This window comes from Pleurodeles waltl, chromosome 5 (assembly GCF_031143425.1).
Source record: "Pleurodeles waltl isolate 20211129_DDA chromosome 5, aPleWal1.hap1.20221129, whole genome shotgun sequence".
In the NCBI taxonomy this organism is placed as follows: Eukaryota; Metazoa; Chordata; class Amphibia; order Caudata; family Salamandridae; genus Pleurodeles; species Pleurodeles waltl.
Genome location: NC_090444.1, coordinates 949,767,402 through 949,787,162, shown reverse-complemented (window position 1 = coordinate 949,787,162; position 19,761 = coordinate 949,767,402).

The window sequence follows — 19,761 nt, the reverse complement described above, 5'->3', positions numbered from 1 at the left end:
CTTCCACAAAGCTACTGGCCGCTACCATATTCCTCTGGACCTCAAGAGGTTTCCAAAGAATTATGCTGTGCTGACCTTTACTAAGGCTTGTTGGTCACCAGCCCAGTGACTGACCCCTAAACTTGACACTGCAAGGGGCGAGCACTGCCGAGCACTTGTGACCAAGGTCAGCAATGACCCTACAGCTTAGTTTGTGCATCTCCTTGCTCACAGCCCCATGTGTATGGTAAAATCAGCACCAGCGTGCGTCCTATTCAGCACCACGGACAGCCAGGACAACTCTGCACCTGGGGCCCACAGACCAGGTAGAAGAGAACTGACTGCTGTGGTCTAGTCCCAGGACCATAACCCTGCAAGGGTTCCCTGCAGCTCAACCTACAAGTGGTCGTTTGTCACCATTGGCTCCATGTCATTGACTTCAACACAAGTCCCGTTCAGCACAATGGACACCCAGGACAACTGTTCACCTGAACACCACAGACCAGGTAAAACTGCACTGACCGTCGTAATCCGGTCCTGGGGACTATTGTGAGAGCATTACATGGTGAGGCCTAACCCCCACACCACATAATGCTCCACTTTCCTACAGTCAGGTACTTATTTAACAGGTCTCCTGAGTAGTTTCTTTTGTTTGCTCAATGTGCCCTATTTACCTAATGTAGGGGTGTCCATGGTAATAGGGGTCAAATCCTTCTCAGCAGTACAGGAAGCACCTATATTTGTCTGTAGGTTGTTCAGGCTTGAATCTCTAAAATGATACCCCACTTCAGTATTTCCTTCTCTGAATTCCAATAACAAAATTGACAAATCCAGTTAGTATTCTTGTCAATAGTAGACATGCTCTTACACAACATTTACTCCAAAATGGGCTAGCTAAGGCACCTGGAATTAAACCCAGTAACTTTTAACGCTATTATGGGTAAAGTACTCACCAGAGGGGAGGATTTTCCTTTGTGGATAGCTCAAAATACAAACCAGCTTGAAGCTGTGTTTCCCAAGACAAACATAAAATTCTCACAATGTGCTTGCCACTTGGGATTCTACCCTCTATTGAAGAATGTGCAACATGGGGTACAGTCTTTGCTGCAATATATGTCATAACTCATGGTATACCACCTCTTGCTGTTTTATCAGATGGGTTGAAACACATAAAAAATGAATACAAACTGCCCCCTGCCCTGGATTTGGGGCTGAAGTCAATTGGCAATTTTTCCACAGTATCCACAATTATTTTAGGAAATGTAAAAGGCAAAGCAGCAGGAATGGCAGCTTGCCAGCGTCTCGTGAAAGTTCCTTCAATAGGTCAGGGGCGCAAGTTACCAACAATTATTTCAGAAACTCTTACATCCCTAGGTCACGATAATTCAGAGGCCAGACCAAATTAACCACAGCTTAAAGGAAACCCTGAAAAGGATAACACCAAGCAAGCACAAGAAGCTTCTAAAAATGCTGGGACAAACCAAGATCGAATAAAGACAAAATAAAGTCACGGGAAGAATCTCCACAGAAAAACATTACAATTTACATAGCTGTGATAATTTAAAACCGCCTGTTAGAAATGGGGTCTTTGGTTGGCAGTCAAACTACCCCCTGTCCAAGCAAGGACCCTCACTCTAGTCAGGGGAAAGGAGAATCACCCTCAGTTAACCCCCGCTCACCCCCTTGGTAGTTTGGCATGAGCAGGCAGGCTTAACTCCAGAAGCAATGTGTAAAGTGTTATAAATGGGGTCTTTGGTTGGCAGTCAGATTACCCCTTGTCCAAGCAAGGACCCTCACTCTAGTCAGGGTAAGTCACACACAATCCAAATGATCCTGTGCCCACCCTCTGGTAGCTTGGCACTGAGCAGTCAGGCTTAACTTAGAAGGCAGTGTGTAAAGTATTTGTGCAATAAATCATGCAATAACACAGTAGAACACCACAAAAATACACCACACAGTGTTTAGAAAAATATATAATATTTATCTGGTAAAATGCAGGTCAAAACTATTAAGATGCAGTAAGTATATGTTGAGATATCACTGTAAAAGTGATATAAAGTGTCTTTAGTCTCTTAAAAGCAATAAAAGTCTCTTGCAAGCACAAAGTACCTGGTTTGCGTTCAAAATCTCTGCAAAGGACCGCAGAGGAGGAGATGCGTGGAAAACAGGGAGGTTTGTGTCGATTTCTCAGGCCGCACACGGTAATTCGACATTTATTTTTCACGCAGGGAAGGCTTTGCATCAATTTCCAGCGCTCAGTCTTGGATCCTCTTCGGGTTGCGGGGTTTTCGGACGTTCCAAGGACAATTCGTTGAAATCCGGCACTGACAGGATGAAGTCACAGGGACTGCGTCGATCCGGTGGGCATTGCGTGGAAATTTCTACCACACAGCAGATGCTGCGTCGATTCCTCTCAGGAAGTTGGGCTGCATCATTCCGGCTTGGCTTTGTGTTGATACAGTGGGGTGTGCGTTGAATTTCTGGTCGCTGCGCTGGTGCTCTGTCGATATTATCCTTGCTGAGTCGGGCTGTGTCATTCCTGTTTGGCGGGCATTTTCACCGCGTTGCAGGCTGTGTGTTGTTTCTGGCAGGCTGTGCATCGATTTCTGCCGCACAGGGAGTTCTTCTTGCAGGAATGAAGTCTTTTTGGTCCTGAGACTTCAGGAGGCAAGCTCTATACAAGCCCTTGGAGAGCACTTCTCAGCACAGCCAGAGAGCAGCAAGGCAGCAGGGCAACAGCAAGGCAGCAGTCCTTTACAGAAAGCAGTCAGGCGAGTCCTTTGGGCAGCCAGGCAGTTCTTTTTGGCAGGTTGCAGGTTCTGGTTCAGGTTCTCTTCTCCAGGAAGTGTCTGTGACAAAAGTGTCTTGTCAAGAACTGACTAAGTTGGTAGGGTCAGAGACCCTGCTTAAATACCCAAGTGTGCCTTTGAAGCGGGGGAGAGTTCTAAGAGTGGCTTAGAAGTGCACAAGGTCCCCTTTCAGTTCCATCCTGTCTGCCAGGGTCCCAGTAGGGGGTGTGGCAGTCCTTTGTGTGAGGGCAGGCTACTGTCCTTTGACATGTAAGTGTCAGGCCCTCCACCCTTCCAGCCCAGGAAGACCCATTCAATATGCAGATGTGTGCAAGTGTGACTGAGCATCCTGCGTTTGGGGCTGTCTGAGTGAATGCACAAGAGAGCTGTCAACTAAACCAAGCCAAACGTGGATTGGAAGGCACAGAAGGATTTAAGTGTAGAGAAATGCTCACTTTCTAAAAGTAGCATTTCTAAAATAGTAATATAAAATCCAACCTCAGCATTAAGCAGGATTTTGCATCACCAGTCTGGCCATACTATATATGACCTGGCTACTCCTTTCAGATCAGGATCTACCACTCAAACAGTATATGAGGGTAGCCCTAGTGCTATCCTATGAACGGAGCAGACCTCCCAGCAGTGTAAAACAAATTTAGGAGTTTTATACTACCAGGACATATAGAACACACATGCTCATGTCCTGCCTTTTACCTACATAGCACCTTGCCCTATGGGCAACCTAGGGCCTACCTTAGGGGTGACTTATATGTAGAAAAAGGGGAGTTTAATGCTTGGCAAGTACTTTTAACTGCCAAGTCGAAGTGGCAGTGAAACTGCTCACACAGGCACAGCAGAGGCAGGCCTGAGACATGGTTGGGGGGCTACTTATCTCTGTGGCACAACCAGTGCTGCAGCCCACTAGTATGATTTAATTTATAGGCCCTGGGCACATGTAGTGCACTTGACTAGGGATTTACAAGTAAATTAAATAAGCCAATTGGGTATGAGCCAATGTCACCATGTTTTCAAGGACAGAGCATATGCACTTTAGCACTGATTAGCTGTGGTAAAGTGCACAGAGTCCTAAAGCCACCAAATATGAGGTCAGAAGGCAAAAAGTTTGGGGGTGACTCTACTGAAAGGCCATTTCCAATATAAAGTATTTGTACCAATACACACAGTAACTCAGTGAAAACACTACAAAAATAACACAACACAGGTTTAAGAAAATAGATAATATTTCTCTAAACAAAACAGGACCAAAACGACAAAAGTCCAACATACACAAGTCAAGATATGAATTTTTAAAAGAATAACATCCTTAATTCTTAGAAAACAGTGAGAACACTTTCAGTGCACAAAAGTACCTGGGTAGCGTCAAAATAAAGCCGCACGGGCTGATGTGCATTGGAAAAGGCCAGCGATGCGATTTCTCACTCGCAAGCCAGAACATGCGTTGTTCCTCCTCCGGTCGGGTTGGCGTGCGTCGTTTCTTCTCTCATGCAAGAGAGCGATGTGTCGATCTGGATGGGCACCTCCAGGCAGGCTTTGGGTTGATTTTCCACGCCCAGCGATGTTGCTTTGAAAATCCGGTTGCACAGTATCAGAAAACCGCACTGCATGGGGTTTGCGTCGTTATCAGCCTCCATTAGCGGGTGTTGCGTGTCGTTTCTCTAGCTGTGTTGCATCAATCTTCCAGCCGCGATGCCGGCGGCACATCATTTATCAGCCGCATCACAGAAGGTGTGTCTAAAATCTTCCCGCACAGCGGTCTGTTCGTGGATTTTTAGTTCTTAGCTGCCAACTTCATCTTTCAAGGGCAGAGGAACTGGATAGAGCACCACTTGGCAGGGCAGGAGTCTCAGTAGAGAGTGCAGGTGCTGGCAGGGGAAGTCTTTGATGGCCCTGAGACTTCAACAACAGGAGGCAAGCTCAGTTGAAGCCCTTGGAGATTCTTCTCAAGCAGGAATGCTCAACAAAGTCCAGCCTTTGTCCCCTTTCACAGGTGGAAGCAGCAACTGCAGGATAGCCCAACAAAGCACATTCACAGGCAGGGGCAGCACTTCTCCTCAGCTCTTCAGCTCTTCTCCTTGGCAGAGGTTCCTCTTGATTCCAGAAGTGATCTAATTTTCAGGGGGTTTGGGGTCTCTTCTTATACCCCTTTCTGCCTTTGAAGTAGGCAAACTTCAAAGGAAAGTCTCTCCTGTTTGTCATATCTTGCCTTGCCCAGGCCAGGACCCAGTCACACACCGAGGGGTTGGAGACTGCATTTTGTGAGGGCAGGCACAGCCCTTTCAGGTGTGAGTGACTACTCCTCCCCTCCCTGTCGGGACAGATGGCTCATCAGGATATGCATGCTACACCCCAGCTCCCTTTGTGTCACTGTCTTTAGAGAGGTGCAGGCAGTCCAACTGTCAAACTGACCCAGACAGGCAATCCACAAACAGTCAGAGTCACAGAATTGTTTAAGCAAGAAAATGTGCCCTTTCTAAAAGTGGCATTTTCAAACACACAATCTAAAAACCAACTTCACTAAAAGATGTATTTTTAAATTGTGAGTTCAGAGACCCCAAACTCCAAATTTCTGTCTGCTCCCAAAGGGAATCTGCACTTTAATAACATTTAAAGGCTGCCCCCATGTTAATCTATGAGAGAGATAGGCCTTGCAACAGTGAAACACGAATTTGGCAGTATTTCACTGTCAGGACATGTAAAACACATAAGTACTTGTCCCACCTTTAATGTACACTGCACCCTGCCCATGGGGTTTCCTAGGGCCTACCTTAGGGGTGCCTTACATGTAAGAAAAGGGAAGGTATAGGCCTGGCAAGTAGGTAAACTTGCTAAGTTGAATTGGCAGTTTAAAACTGCACACACAGACACTGCAGTGGCAGGTCTGAGCCATGTTTATGGGGCAACTAATGTGAGTGGACAGAGAAGAAGGATACATGAAACCAAAAAAGGACTCGCAATGTTCATCTGACATCATCAGAAAAAAGAAAAGAAACTTTCTCAAGAAAACCCCCAATTCCAAAAGAATACGTTTTCGGGAATTCTGGCAAAATATGCCACACATAATAACAACATTACTGTGGAACAGGATGTGACCAATGAGTCTGCTAGCCAGCACGGCTAACGTCAAAATCGTTTTCAAAATCTTCTAGAGTATCTGGATCCAAAAGCAACTAATGACTACTTAGAAGTAGAAACCCCAGATAGGCGAGTCACCCCTCCAGATAGAGTATGCATATTAAACATGCAAATTGAGGGAAACATAATGCGCACAAATAAAGTAATATTCTGGAACAGACTAACAGTTATGACATTCTCTTGGCTGAAAAAGATTAGCCACCGGAGTTTATTAGAACCCTCCTACAGGGGACAGATGTGATTTTACCATCTTTGTCAGATCTAATTCCTGAGCAAGTAAAACAATCCTGTGTCGCAGACTGGACTCTTGCACAAGCCCCTGCACCTTACTGCAACTATGTGGGCTAGGTCAAGGAGTCGCCTTATCATGTAATATCCATTAGGTCCAGCCCCTAATTGCAACGACAATACCCAATAAAGCATGAAGGAAAAGCTTTAGTGAGAAAACTCATCTCACATCCTGAGTACCAGGGAGTAATTGAACCCTGTGTATCCCTTATGAACAACCCCTTGTTCCCATTAGCTAAGTTGGATCACTCTTATAGAATAGTCTTAGGTTGCAGACATTTGAATAGCCACATGGGCACATTTGCAATACAAAACTCACACAGTAGAGCATTAATTAACAATATTGTTCGTATAAAATATGAAACAACCCTGAATATCTAAAATGAAAGCAGGGATCTAACCACACTTTCTGCGCTCTGCTCCCAGCACCATTTTTGCTGGCTCCCCTAGGGGCATAGGAACAGTCCTAGGCTATTGTCTTCCCCATTACATTAATATTATATGATATTGATCCAGAAGCATTGTTCTATGTTGATGACACATATCTGATGGATGATTACTTAAACACTCATTTAGCCAGAGTAGATTGCATAGTTTTGGGATATGCAGAACATGGCTACAAATTAAACATCAAGAAAAGAAAAAAAGTATTTTTCAATGTCCTGTTCCTAGGATACGAGTTACCAAATAAAGAGAAGAGCCTGGCACCACACTTTCTTGAGAAGTATGCTCAGGTTCAACCACCAAATACCATCAAAAAACTATAATCCTTGTTAGGATTCTTCAATTTTGGCAGAACCTACACACCAGGTATACCACTATTAGATTTAATCTGCCTAGAGTTTCGCAGCAAACATTGGATTCCAGAACATACACAAATACCCAGATCACTACAGACTGACATGCATATCAGTGGTGGTGATGAGTGCAGTCTCGGTGCTGTGGTTGGAACGACAACCTGATTGGGAGGTAAGCAGTAGGTTGTTTCCTTTTAGGTAGCTGGTGAGCTGCTGATTGATGGGCTTCTCAAGTACTTAGGCCGGGTAGGGGAGTAAAGAGATTGGTCTGTAATTCTGGAATTTGTTAGGGTCGACTGAGTTTTTTTTTTGGAGGGGTTTGATTTCCCCATTTTTCCATTTGTCTGGGGGAACAAGCAGTGGTGATGGGGGTGTTGAGGATGTTGGTGAGTTCCGTGCTGATGAGGTTGTTTCCAAGGGTGAACAGGTGTTAGGGGCATGGCTCGGTGGGTGCCCCAGAGTGAATGGATGACATGATGGCTGAGGTGGATTGAGTGGTTAGCAGTGCCCACGTTGAGATTTTGCTATTTGTGTGTACTGGGGGGTCGAGAGAGCTGAGGCTGAGGATCGTGAGCTGAGGGTCGAAGTTCTTGTAGATGGTGGCAATCTTGCTGTGGAAGTAGTCTTAGAGGGTGTTGCAAAATTCTTGGGAAGGGTGGAAGGTGTTCTCTGTGGCTGCAGGGTTGGAGTATTTCAATGACTATTTTGAAAAGTTATTTTGTGTGGTTGGATGCTGAGTCGATGCGGGTCATGATGGCTGCTCCCTTCGCCTCCTTGAGTTGTCGGTGATCGTTGCTGAGGGCTGCTTTGTGGGCTGTTCTATTGGAGGAATTCTTGGTGGATTGTCGTTGTTTTTCAAGTTTGCAGCAGCTGCCCTTGTTGGCTCTGAGCTCCAGAGTCTACCAGCTGGTGTTTTTAGATGTCTTGTTGGTTCTGGCTGGTTTCAGTGAGGCAACTGAGTCAGCACATTTGGTGATCCAGGAGGAGACATTCAGGATGGCCTGGTTGAGGTTGTATGAGGCCTTGGATGAGCTGAGGGCCTGCGTTCACTGTGATACAGTAATTCGGCTCCAGGAGCGGTAGCCAGCTCTGTGGTTCCTGGTGGTGGTGTGTTGGGTGTCAATGATGGTGAAGTAGACGATGCTATGGTCAGACAGGAGAGTTCTGTGACATGGCTGAATCTGACTGTCGCTGGAGGTAAAGAGGGAATTGAGAGTGTGTCCGGCCTTGTGTGTGGGTACGTTGACTAGTTGGGTGAGGCCTATGTTGCTCAGGTTCTCGAGGAGGGTGGTGGAGTTGGCGTCATTGGGGTCGTCGAAGTGGAAATTGAGGTTGCTGAATAGAATGTAGTGGTTGGAGTCCATGGCTAGTGGCATGATAATGTTGGGGGTGGTGTTGCAGAAGACTGATCAGGGTTCAGGACGTCTGTATACGAGGGTGCCTCTTAGGGTAGTTTTGGCGTTGGTTTGTCATTGGAAATTGAGGTGTTCCATGAGGGATGATGTGTTGTCGTTGGTGGCAATATACTGAATGGTGTTCTTGAATATGATGGTGAAGCCCTCGCTGTGTTTGTTGATGCTGTTTCAATGTATGATCTTGTAGCCTTCAGGTATTGTGGTGGTGAATGTCGGGATTCGAGGAGGGGTTTAGCCAGGTTTCGGTGATGAAGGCAACGACTGGTGAGAGGCAGGTGATGGTGTCCTAGATTTCCGTGTCATGTTTGCAGAGGCATCAGGCATTGAGCAGGATACATCGGAGAGGTTTTGAGTTGACCATGGCCTTCTGGATGGGTGTGGCACAGGGTCATGAGTGGGCTGGAGACTCAGTGCTGCAAGAGAAGGGGCAGTTTTGGCAGGTGATGGTCTTTTGGAAGCACAAGGGGATGTGGTGCAGCAGTTGTTGTTGTGGTGCCCAATATTCATGGCTCTGAGCTTCTCTATGGAGAAGCGGTGGGTGGCTGGAGGGCCAGGGTTCCTTGCACTGGGAGCGGTCCAGGTATGGAGGGGTGCAAACGGGCTTGCCTTTGATGCACATTTGACACGCAAGCTGCGTGCCCGCTGCACGTGGCCATGCTGTGGCCTTCATTAAATAGGTCCTGGTGGAGGACGGGGCACTGGGTGGTGGGAGGTGTGAAACAGTCAGAGGAGGAATGTGGGTAAAAAGGAGGAGAAAGATCAAATAAGGCAAGCAGGGAAAAGCAAAGAGAAAACAGTTGGAAAGGAGCAGAAAAGAGGGGGAAAAAGTGCAGAAAACAAGCAAGAAAGAGGGGAAAAGGTGCAGAAAACAAGCAGCAAAGAGGGGAAAGAGGTACAGAAATAGAGCAGAGAAGAGGGAAAAAATTTGCAGAAAATGAGCAGAAAAGAAGGGGAAAAGGGTGCATAAAGCAAGCAGAAAAGAGTGAAAAACAGAGCAATAACGAGAAGACCAGTGGAAAAAGGGGCATACATCAAACAGAAACCAGGCAGCAGGGGGTGGCAGTGGTAAGGCTGGGCAGGAGACTGTCACAGGGGAGCTGGCACGAGGACCTGCTCAGTGGGGCCGCGCTGTGGCCTCCATAAAGTATGAGTTTCACCCTAAATAACAAACTCAAGAATTTCTCTAGTGTGAACTGGAATATCCCATGCGCACTAACGTCTTGCCTCTTGATCAGTATAAATATATCATATATACTGATGGTTCAACTCAGCCTGCCATAGACACCAAACATCAATGCTCCACGGTTTGCGCAGCTGTTTACGGAGTAATGAGGGATAGCAAGTTCGACCCTCAGCAGACTTTCATGCAGTCCCTTGGGGATAGCACTGCAGAACTGGCTGAACCAAAAGCTATTATTCTGGCACTGGAGGATACGGATCCCGAATTCCCCACTCCTATAGTGTATGATTCATATAACTGTGTTTAGCCTTTGAATGAAAACTTGCAATCTGCCTTAAATGGATTCACAGAATCTAAAGGATATACTATCAAGCATAAAGTGCTTTCAGGAAAGGTGACACAAATTAAAGATAGTCTGCCATGAGGTCATGTAATCCAAACACTGAGTCACCAACATATAGGAATACATGTAGGGAATTCATTGGCTGATGAAGAAGCCAAATCTGCAGTCACTACTGCTACTGTAGCCATGAATACTCGTTCTCACACGAGGGTGGATGAATAAATACTGGCTGCTATCAATGCTTTGGCTAATGGCACCCCTTTACTAAAGGAAGACACAGCAAAATCTTCCAACCACTTGAGTGCCCAGTACATTCCTTATGTAACCATTTCAGGGCTGGGTGGTCGGGTGATCCCCAACCAAGACCGCAGGTAAGAATTAATCACAGCAGCACATGGTGGTGTGGCCGCTACAGTTTCATTGCTACAAAAATGTTATTAGTGGCATGGTTTGTATAGCCAGACTAAGCAGTATGTCCTTAGCTGTGACATTTGCCAACAAATTAAAGACTCCACCGTTAAAGTTACTCCTCAGACACTCCTCCTAGTTTCCAACAAGACACTGCGTGTGGATATCTAGACCACTGCGCCCCCCTGAACTTGGATGGTGCATTGAAATACATACTACTTGCTGTAGATTTTTGCTCCAGATTTCTCTTGGTTTGGCCGTAGGGATCAGCTGACGCTTGCACTGTTATTAAAGATTTGCAACTCTTCACTGGGACATATGCAGTAGCTGCATTCCACTCAGACCAGGACCCTGCCTTTGCCTCTAAAACATACAGGGATACCATGGGAACCCTGGATGTAGCTGTGCATTATACTTCTTATCATCGAGAGGGAAATTCAATAGTGGAAAGGAAGAACCAATCCTTAACAGCTAGAGTATTATGCTCAGGTCGCAGTTGGATCCACCACCTTTATGGTGTCCTGACAGCATTAAATAATCTGCCTAGAAGATCTTTGAGTGGCTATACCATATATGAACTCCTGTTTGGCATCCAGATGTATGTCCCAGATCTTGATGTTCCTGGCACTGTGGCGGCAGAAAACACCTATTGAAATAAATTAATGTCTCAATGTCTTAAAGGAACTCCAAGACTTCCAAGATGAGCATTCTACTTCGTATGCTGCCACTGTAGGAGTGGGGGACCAACCAGCACCTACAGGATGGATTCTAAAAGTTGGAGATCTAATTCAAGAAAATATTGTAGTGAAGAAAGAATTTGGCCCGTCATACCGTGCACCATTGCCAGTCCTTGGAATTCAAGGTACCAGAACTGTGATCCTGCGACCGCTTGCTGGTTGTAAAGACAAATACTTTGTCTCCATTGAAGTCAAACTTCATCATGTGGCCGATCCTACACACTAGGCCTCAAGGACTCACGGGCAGTTCCCTATCCCTTCTCACTACCATACAGGAATTACCTATTCAAGCATTCAGCAACACAAACATTGTTTCCCCTAAGTTAGGGAGGGCAGAGAATGAACTTCTGTTGTTTCCAGTTACCACTACAACAGCAGGTTATACACCAGATGTACGTCTATAGTTTTCTACTACTTCCCAAAGCATTGGAGTTGTTTATGATTGCCAACCTTTGGAGGGGTCTACCAGTTCTCTTTCACCTGCTGCGGGCACCTGTCATCACACTGACTGCTTCTGGGTACTTTGTCAACATTGACATCTTCTGTTCAGTTTTAGATACCACTTCTCTTCATAGTATAGGTAAGCTTATTTATTGGCTTTAACACACTTATCTGATCCAACCATGGCCCTATTTGTGGATTATTCTTGTCTTGTTTGCTCTCTTCTTGTGGGTTGGGTTTGTGACTGATTTCTTCTTGCTATAAATGTGTATTACCTTCCTAAACACTCCGCTCCTGAACTGGTAGATGAGGTATTGAAGCATCATTTCTCATCCCATAAAGTGTGAAGAGACCTGTCTCTTGTGAACATTTCTGCTGTTCCAGTTCCTGATGATATTGTTTAGGATAAGGTTCTGTAGGAAAGTACCATCTTTCTTGGCATGTTACCCCCATTTTTACCTGTATGTCAGATTGTTTTTGCCTGTCTCACTGGGATCCTGCTGGCAGGACCCCAGTGCTCATAATTTTTGGCCTAATGTGTGTGTTGTCAGTAGTGCTTGACTTTGTCACTGAGGCTCTGCTAACCAGAACCCCAGTGCTTATGCTCTCTCTGCTTTTAACTTTGTCACTATAGGCTAGTGACTTCATTTACCAATTTCAATTGGCAACCTGGACCCCCTTATAAGTCCCTAGTATATGGTACCGAGGTGCCCAGGGCATTGGGGTTCCAGGAGATCCATTTGGGCTGCAGCATTTCTTTTGCCACCCATAGGGAGCTCTGACAAACCCTTCCACAGGCCTGCCATTGCAGCCTGCGTGAAATAGTGCACACATTTCACAGCCAGTTTTCACTGCACTTAAGTAACTTATAAGTCACCTATATATCTAACCTTCATTTACTGAAGGTTAGGTGCAAAGTTATACGTGTGCGGGCACCCTTGCACTAGCAAACATGCCTCCACATAGTTCAGGGCCAATTCCCAGAACTTTGTGAGTGCGGGGACGCCATTACACATGTGCACTACATATAGGTCAATACCTATATGTACCTTCACAATGGTAACTCCGAATATGGCCATGTAAGGTGTCTAAGATCATGAAATTGTCCCCCCACTCCAAATCTGGTATTAGGGAGCCAATTCCATGCATCCTGGGGCTCCACCATGGACCTCCAGTACTGCCAAATCAGCTCTCTGAGGCTTGCACTGCAGCTACAGCTGCTGCCACCTCACAGACAGGGTTCTGCCAGCCTGGGGATTGAGCAACTCAGTCCCAGGAAGGCAGAACAAAGCATGTCCTTTGGGAGGAGGGTGTTACACCCTCTCCTTTTGGAAATAGGTGTAACAGGCTGGGGATGGGTAGCCTCCCCCAGCCTCTGGAAATGCTATGAAGGGCACAGATGGTGCCCTCCTTTCATAAGCCAGTCTACACCAGTTCAGAGAACCTCAGTCCATGCTGTGGCACAAAAATGGACAAAGAAAAGGGGAGTGACCACTCCCCTTTCCATCACCACCCCAGGGGTGGTGCCCAGAGCACCTCCATTGTGTCCCAGACTTCAGCCATCTTGCTTACCAATGTGTGGGGACACTCTGGAGGCCTCTGAGTGGCCAGTGCCAGCAGGTGACGTCAGAGACCCCCCCTGATAGGCCCATGCCTGATAAGGTAGCCAATCCCCTTCTCAGGGCTCTTTAGGGTCTCTCCTGTGGGTTTTTCTTCAGATTCTACTTGCAAGTTTCCAGCAGGAATCCTCTGCAACTACTACTTCATCCTCTGACCTGGGATCAACCGCAGACTGCTCCAGGATCCGCTGTAACAGCAACAAAGTATCAAGAAGGGCTACTTTTCCTCTGCAACTTCAGCTCCAGCCAGCAACTCCAACAGTTTCCACGGTGTGCACGCTCTGGGAACCCCCTGTCTTCACCCTGCACCAGAAGGACCGAAGAAATCTCCCGTGGAGTGATGGAGTCACTTCCCTGCTCACACAGGCATCTTCTAAGTCGACGACCGGTTCTCTTGGAATCCTCTCCTGGCGACGAGCATGCTCCTTGGAACACAGGTGGTGGACCCCTTCGACACAGACTGTCCTGAGGTCCTACTGTCCCAATTTGGAGGAGGTAAGAGCTTTCCTTCCCCAAGTACAACAGTACCACTGTGCACCGTGTCTTCTTCACCTCCTGAGGCCTTTGTGCACTATTTGCAAAATTCCTTCATGCACTGCCTGGCCCAGGTCCTCAGCACTCTATCCTGTGATGCTCAACTCACTGAGTTGTCCTCCGGCGGTGTGGGACCTTCCTTTGCAGTGGTGCACCAACCACATTTTGATCCTCCTTTGTCCCTGTGTCCTGGGACTCCTGTGGGTGCTGTATGGTCTTCTGAGGGCTCTCTGAAATGCTGAGAGCCCCCCTCTTCCTCCTGATGCAATGCTGAGGCCCCCAGGTCCCTCCTGGGTCCAGACAGCGCAATTTTGATGCAAAATACAACTTTGCCGGAACCAAGGCTTGTTGGACGAATCCACCACCAAAACTAGCATGCATCCAACATCTCTTCATGGGACATCCACTGCTTCATGCAGAAACCTGCTGACATTTTCCTTGGCTGCATTTCTGCTGTCTTCGTCCAACCGGGGACTCTTCTTTTGCACCCTCTTCTGGGTTAGGAGGGGCTCCTGTCCTTCCTGGAACTTCTTCCAACTTCTGGACTTGGTCTCCTCCCTTTGCAGGTCTTCAGGTCCAGGAATCCACCATTTGTTGTTTGCAGTCTTGCTTGGTTCGCGCAATAACTCTAATCACGACTTGTAGTGTGTCCTAAGGAAACTTGCAGTACTTTACTCCTACTTTCCTGGGCTCTGGGATGGGGTAATTTACTTACTTTTACTGTATTTTTACTCTCCCAGCGATTCTCTTCACACTACACTTGTCTAGGGGGGAATTTGTGGTTCGCATTCCACTTTCTTAGTAAATGGTTTGTGTTGCCCCTATACCTATTTTCTCCAATTGCATTCTAAGATATGTTTGGCCTTGTGTCACCCAAATCAACTACCTTTATTTTTGGTAACACTGTGTATTGTCTTTACTTGTGTATAAGTACTGTGTAACTATAAGTGGTATTGCAGGAGCTTTGCATGTCTCCTAGTTCAGCCTAAGCTGCTCTGCTATAGCTACCTCTATCAGGCTAAGCTGCTAGAACACTGCTACATTTCACTAATAAGGGATACCTGAACCTGGTGTAAGGTGTAAGTACCCAAGGTACCCACTACAAACCAGGCCAGCCTCCAACAGGTTCCATATGATATTGTTGGTCCTACAGAGACTATTCAAATTCCATATGTTTTTAAGGTTGTGATGGATGATGTGATTACAGCAGGTGTTGTGTCTGATGGCTGGGATGTTAAAACTTTTTCCTCAATGCTTTCTGAGCTTGAATATTACACTGTATCTGAAAGTGAAGATATGTACATGAACTCAGCCAATTACGGTGAAATGTTTTGTTGCCATCACGATAAACACCATTACCTACAGAGAACTCGTACTCCACGTACAATTTTTAATTATACATAGTGGGAACATTGCCCAACTCTGCCGTAGAGAGTTCAAAAACATACTTAGACAAGTTTTCTGGTCATGATACTTCTACTCCTATTATTACAAACTACAGTCAACAAAAGTAAGGAAAAAAATGCTGACAGCTACGAAATTAATTTATTCAAATGCATTCATTTCCTAACTAGCCAATAAAAGCTATAGAAATTGGAAATTAACAAGTGATTTAAAATCACTTAGGGGAACAAACGAATGGTGAGTGCAAGGAATAGATGCCTTTTTAAAGTATATTTAATTCCATTTCAGATGATTTTTCTGAATGACACTGTCCAGAAGACTACTTGCCTAGGTCTAGCAAAGATTAAAGAAATGAATGTGCCTGTCAATTTCATGATTCAATAATAGGCAAAGCTTGGCAAATTGCACAGAAGATCAGCTCAATGGTATGTTTCAGAATGGTACATTTAATTTGTCACCTCCGGGTCCCAATGGGTGGTTATTGTGGCCAGTGGACACAAATGGTTGTCATGCATGTTTTATAAACTCTTTGCAGGGTTTTAAAGCAAGCAGCCTGGACCCTCGTTATATTGAGACACAACACACAGGAGTTGTCACTACTTACAGTGTAGGAAAGTTATGTCAGTAATGCTTACAACATTCCACTTTGTCAGCTGTACACCTCTCTCTCCTCTCTGATGACATGGAATTACAAGATTTCTTATTAGGTCCTAGATCATCATGCTCCAAAAGATGCTTGTCTGCTATTTAGAATGACATTTGGAAGCTTTCTCAAATGGAAGCTGTAGGAAGGTGGCTTTCTTCCAGCATGGTAAGCCCCATTTTTGGCCTGTTTGTCAGTGTGTTTGTACTGTCTCACTGGAATCCTGCTAGTCAGGACCCCAGTGCTCATAGTGTGTGGCCTACATGTCAGTATGTGTTATTGTTTTGTCAGTATGCTTGACTGTGTCACCGGAGTTCTGCTAACCAGAAGTCCAGTGCTTATGCTCTCTCTGATTCCAAATTTGTACTTACATACTGGTAACCCAGTATTACACTCCAAATTGGCATACTGGACCGCTCTTATAAGTCCCTAGTATATGGTACTTAGGTAGCCAGGACATTGGGGTTCCAGGAGATCCTTATGGGCTGCTGCATTTCTTTTGCCACCCATATGGAGCTCATACAAACACTCCTTCAGGACTGCCATTGCAGCCTGAGTGAAATAGTATAAGCACTATTTCACAGCCATTTGCACTGCACCAGGTAACTTATAAGTCACCTATATGTCTAACCCTCAGTTCCTGAAGGCTAGGTGCAAAGTTAATGTGTGTGAGGCACCCCTGCACTAGCAGGGGTACCCCCACGTCATCCAGGCCCATTTTCCTGGACTTTGTGAGTGCGGGGATGCCATTATAATTGTGCACTACACATAGGTCAATACATATATGTAGCTTCACAGTGGTAACTCTGAATATGGCCATGTGAGGTGTCTAGGAACTGGACATTGTACCCCCAATCTGATTCTGGTATTGGGGGGCCAATTCCATGCACCCTAGGGGCTCTACATTGGACCCCCAGTACTGTCATACCAGTCATCTGAGGTTTTCACTGCATCCCCAGCTGCTGCCACCTCACAGACAGGCTTCTGCCCTCCTGGGGTTTGGCAGCCCAATCCCAGGAAGGCATAATAATGCATTTCCTTTGGGACAGGGGTGTTACACCCTCTCCCTTTGGAAATAGGTGTTACAGGCATGGGAGGGGTTTCCTCCCAGAGCCTCTGGGAGTGCTTTGAAGGGTACAGATGGGGTCCTCCTTGCATTATCCAGTCTACACAGGTTCAGGGACCCCCAGCCCCTGCTCTGGCATGAAACTGGACAAAGGAAAGGGGAATGACCACTACCCTGTCCATCACCACCCCAGGGGTGGTGCCCAGAGCTCCTTCAGCGTGTCCCTGGGGTTTGCCACCTTGATTTCCAAGATGTGGGCCAGTGCCAGCAGGTGACGTCAGAGACCCCTCCTGATAGGTCCATACCTGGTTAGGTGACCAATTCCCCTCTGAGGGCTATTGAGGGTCTCTCCTGTGGGTGTTTCCTCAGATTCGGATTGCAAGACTCCAACAGGAATCCTCTGCATCCTTTTCTTCATATTCTACCGTTGGATCAACAGCAGGACTGCTCCAGGAACTCTACAACTGCAACAAAGTATCCAGAAAGGCTACTGCAACTCTGTAACTTCAGCTTCTGCCAGCAACTGCAACAGTTTCCAGGTTGTGCCCCCTCCAAGGACTGCCTGTCTTGATCCTACACCAGAAGAACTGAAGAAATCTCCAGTGGAGCAGCAGGCATCTCTCTGCAGCGACCTGTACACTGGGTCCCCTTCCTGATGACGAGCGTGGGTCCTGGAACACAGGTGGTGGATTAAAGTGACCCTTACAGTCCAAAGGTTTAGCTGTGATAATTTGGTGTAGGTAGCAGCTTGCCTCCCCAAACCAGCCAGTATCCCTGTGCACCTTGTGTTTTGCAGCTCCTATGGCTTCTGTGCGCTTCTCCAAGAAATCCTTCATGCACAGCGTAGCCCAGGTCCCCAGCACTTTGTCCTGTGATGCTTAGCTCCGTGAGTTGTTCCCAGGCGGCCTGGAATCCCTTTGTTTAGTGCTGCGATGACCACCATTTGAAACTCCTTTGTACCCATGCTGTGCCACTCCTGTGCATGCTGCTTGGTCTTCTGAGGACTCTCTGAGTTGCTGAGAGCCCCCTCTGTCTTCCCCTCCTGGGTAGAGTCAACCTGGTCCTTCCTGGGCCCGGGCAGCGCCATTTTTTGTGAAACATAAGTTTTGCATTTACCAAGGCTTGTTGGTGGAATCCCGCAACGCAAATCAGACTGCATTCATTCATCCAGTGAGGGACATCTTCTGCACCAACCAGGAACCTGCATCTATCTTCTTTAGTGCAATACTGACTAGGTCTTCTCACTGGTGGTTCTCCTTTTGCACCTTCGTTCAGGTTAGCAGGGGCTGCTGTTCTCCCTGGACTCTTCAGTGCTTCTTCGACTTGGTCCCCTTCTTCTACAGGTCCTGAGGTCCAGGAATCCATCATTGGTATCTTGCAGTCTCTTCTGGTTTTTGCACTGTCTTCTACCACGACTTCTAGTGTGTTTTAGGAAACTTGCTGTGTTTTACTCCTGCTTTCCTGGGCTCTGGGGTGGGGTATTTTACTTATCTTTGGTGTTTTCTTACACTCCCATTGCCCCTCTACACACTACACTTGCCTAGGTGGGAAACCGACTTTCACATTCCACTGTTTTACTATATGGTTTGTGTTCCCCCTAGGCCCATTGCAACCTATTGTGATTTTCACTGTTTGCGCTATTTTATGACTGTTTACTTACCTGATTTTGGTTACTAGTGTATATTTTGTGTATAATTCTTACCGCCTAAGGGAGTATAGCCTCTAAGATATTTTTGGCCTTGTGTCACTAAAATAAAGTACCTTTATTTGTGGTAACACTGAGTATTGTTTTTCTTGTTTGTGAGTACTGTGTGACTACAGTTGTATTACAAGAGCTTTGCCTGCCTCCTAGTTCAGCCTTGGCTGCTCTGCCTACAGCTGCCTCTAGACAGCCTGGCTTCTAGACACTGCCTACATTTCAATATTAAGGGATAACTGGACCTGGTATAAGGTGTAAGTAACTTAGGTACCCACTACAAACCAGGCCAGCCTCCTACATTGGTGATGCAGCGATGGGATAAGTACTTGCAATTGCCTTATCACTCTGTCACTGGTGCCTTCCATAAGAAAGAACTATACACAACTGTACCTAGCAGTCTCACTTGCATTTTAAAAGTTCTAAAACTTTTTAAAAAGTTAGATAAAGTAGGTCTGCTTACTCTTTTCACTTTGCTCTAACTTTTTATATCACTATGGGGGTCATTCCAACCCTGGCGGTCATCGACCGCCAGGGTGGAGGACCACGGAAGCACCGCCAACAGGCTGGCGGTGCTTCCCTGCCCATTCTGACCGCGGCGGTAAAGCCGTGGTCAGAAAAGGGGATCCGGCGGTTTCCCGCCGGATTTCCCCTGTCTGGGCTGAATCTCCATGGCGGCGCTGCAAGCAGCGCCGCCATGGAGATTCCGACCCCCTTCCCGCCACCCTGTTTCTGGCGGTTTTTACCACCAGGAACAGGATGGCGGGAACGGGTGTCGTGGGGCCCCTGGGGGCCCCTGCACTGCCCATGCCACTGGCATGGGCAGTGCAGGGGCCCCCTAACAGGGCCCCAGCATGATTTTCACTGTCTGCTTATCAGACAGTGAAAATCGCGACGGGTGCAACTGCACCCGTCGCACCCCTGCAACACCGCCGGCTCCATTCGGAGCCAGCTTCTATGTTGCAGGGCCTTTCCCGCTGGGCCGGCGGGCGCTCCTTTGGCGGGCGCCCGCCGGCCCAGCGGGAAAGCCAGAATGGCCTCCGCGGTCTTTTGACCGCGTAGCGGCCAAATGGCGGTGACCGCATGGCGGCCGGCTACCGCCGCCTGCCGCGGTCAGAATGACCGCCTATGTCTTCTGCTGAGGCCACCCCTAGGGTTATCAAGACCACTTATGAGAACCTTAACTTTAAAGGTCTAGCGGGGCTGTGCTTAGAAAGAAGCTTAGGGATTGGGAAGAACCCCAAGAAGGATTTCCTTTTACACCTCAGG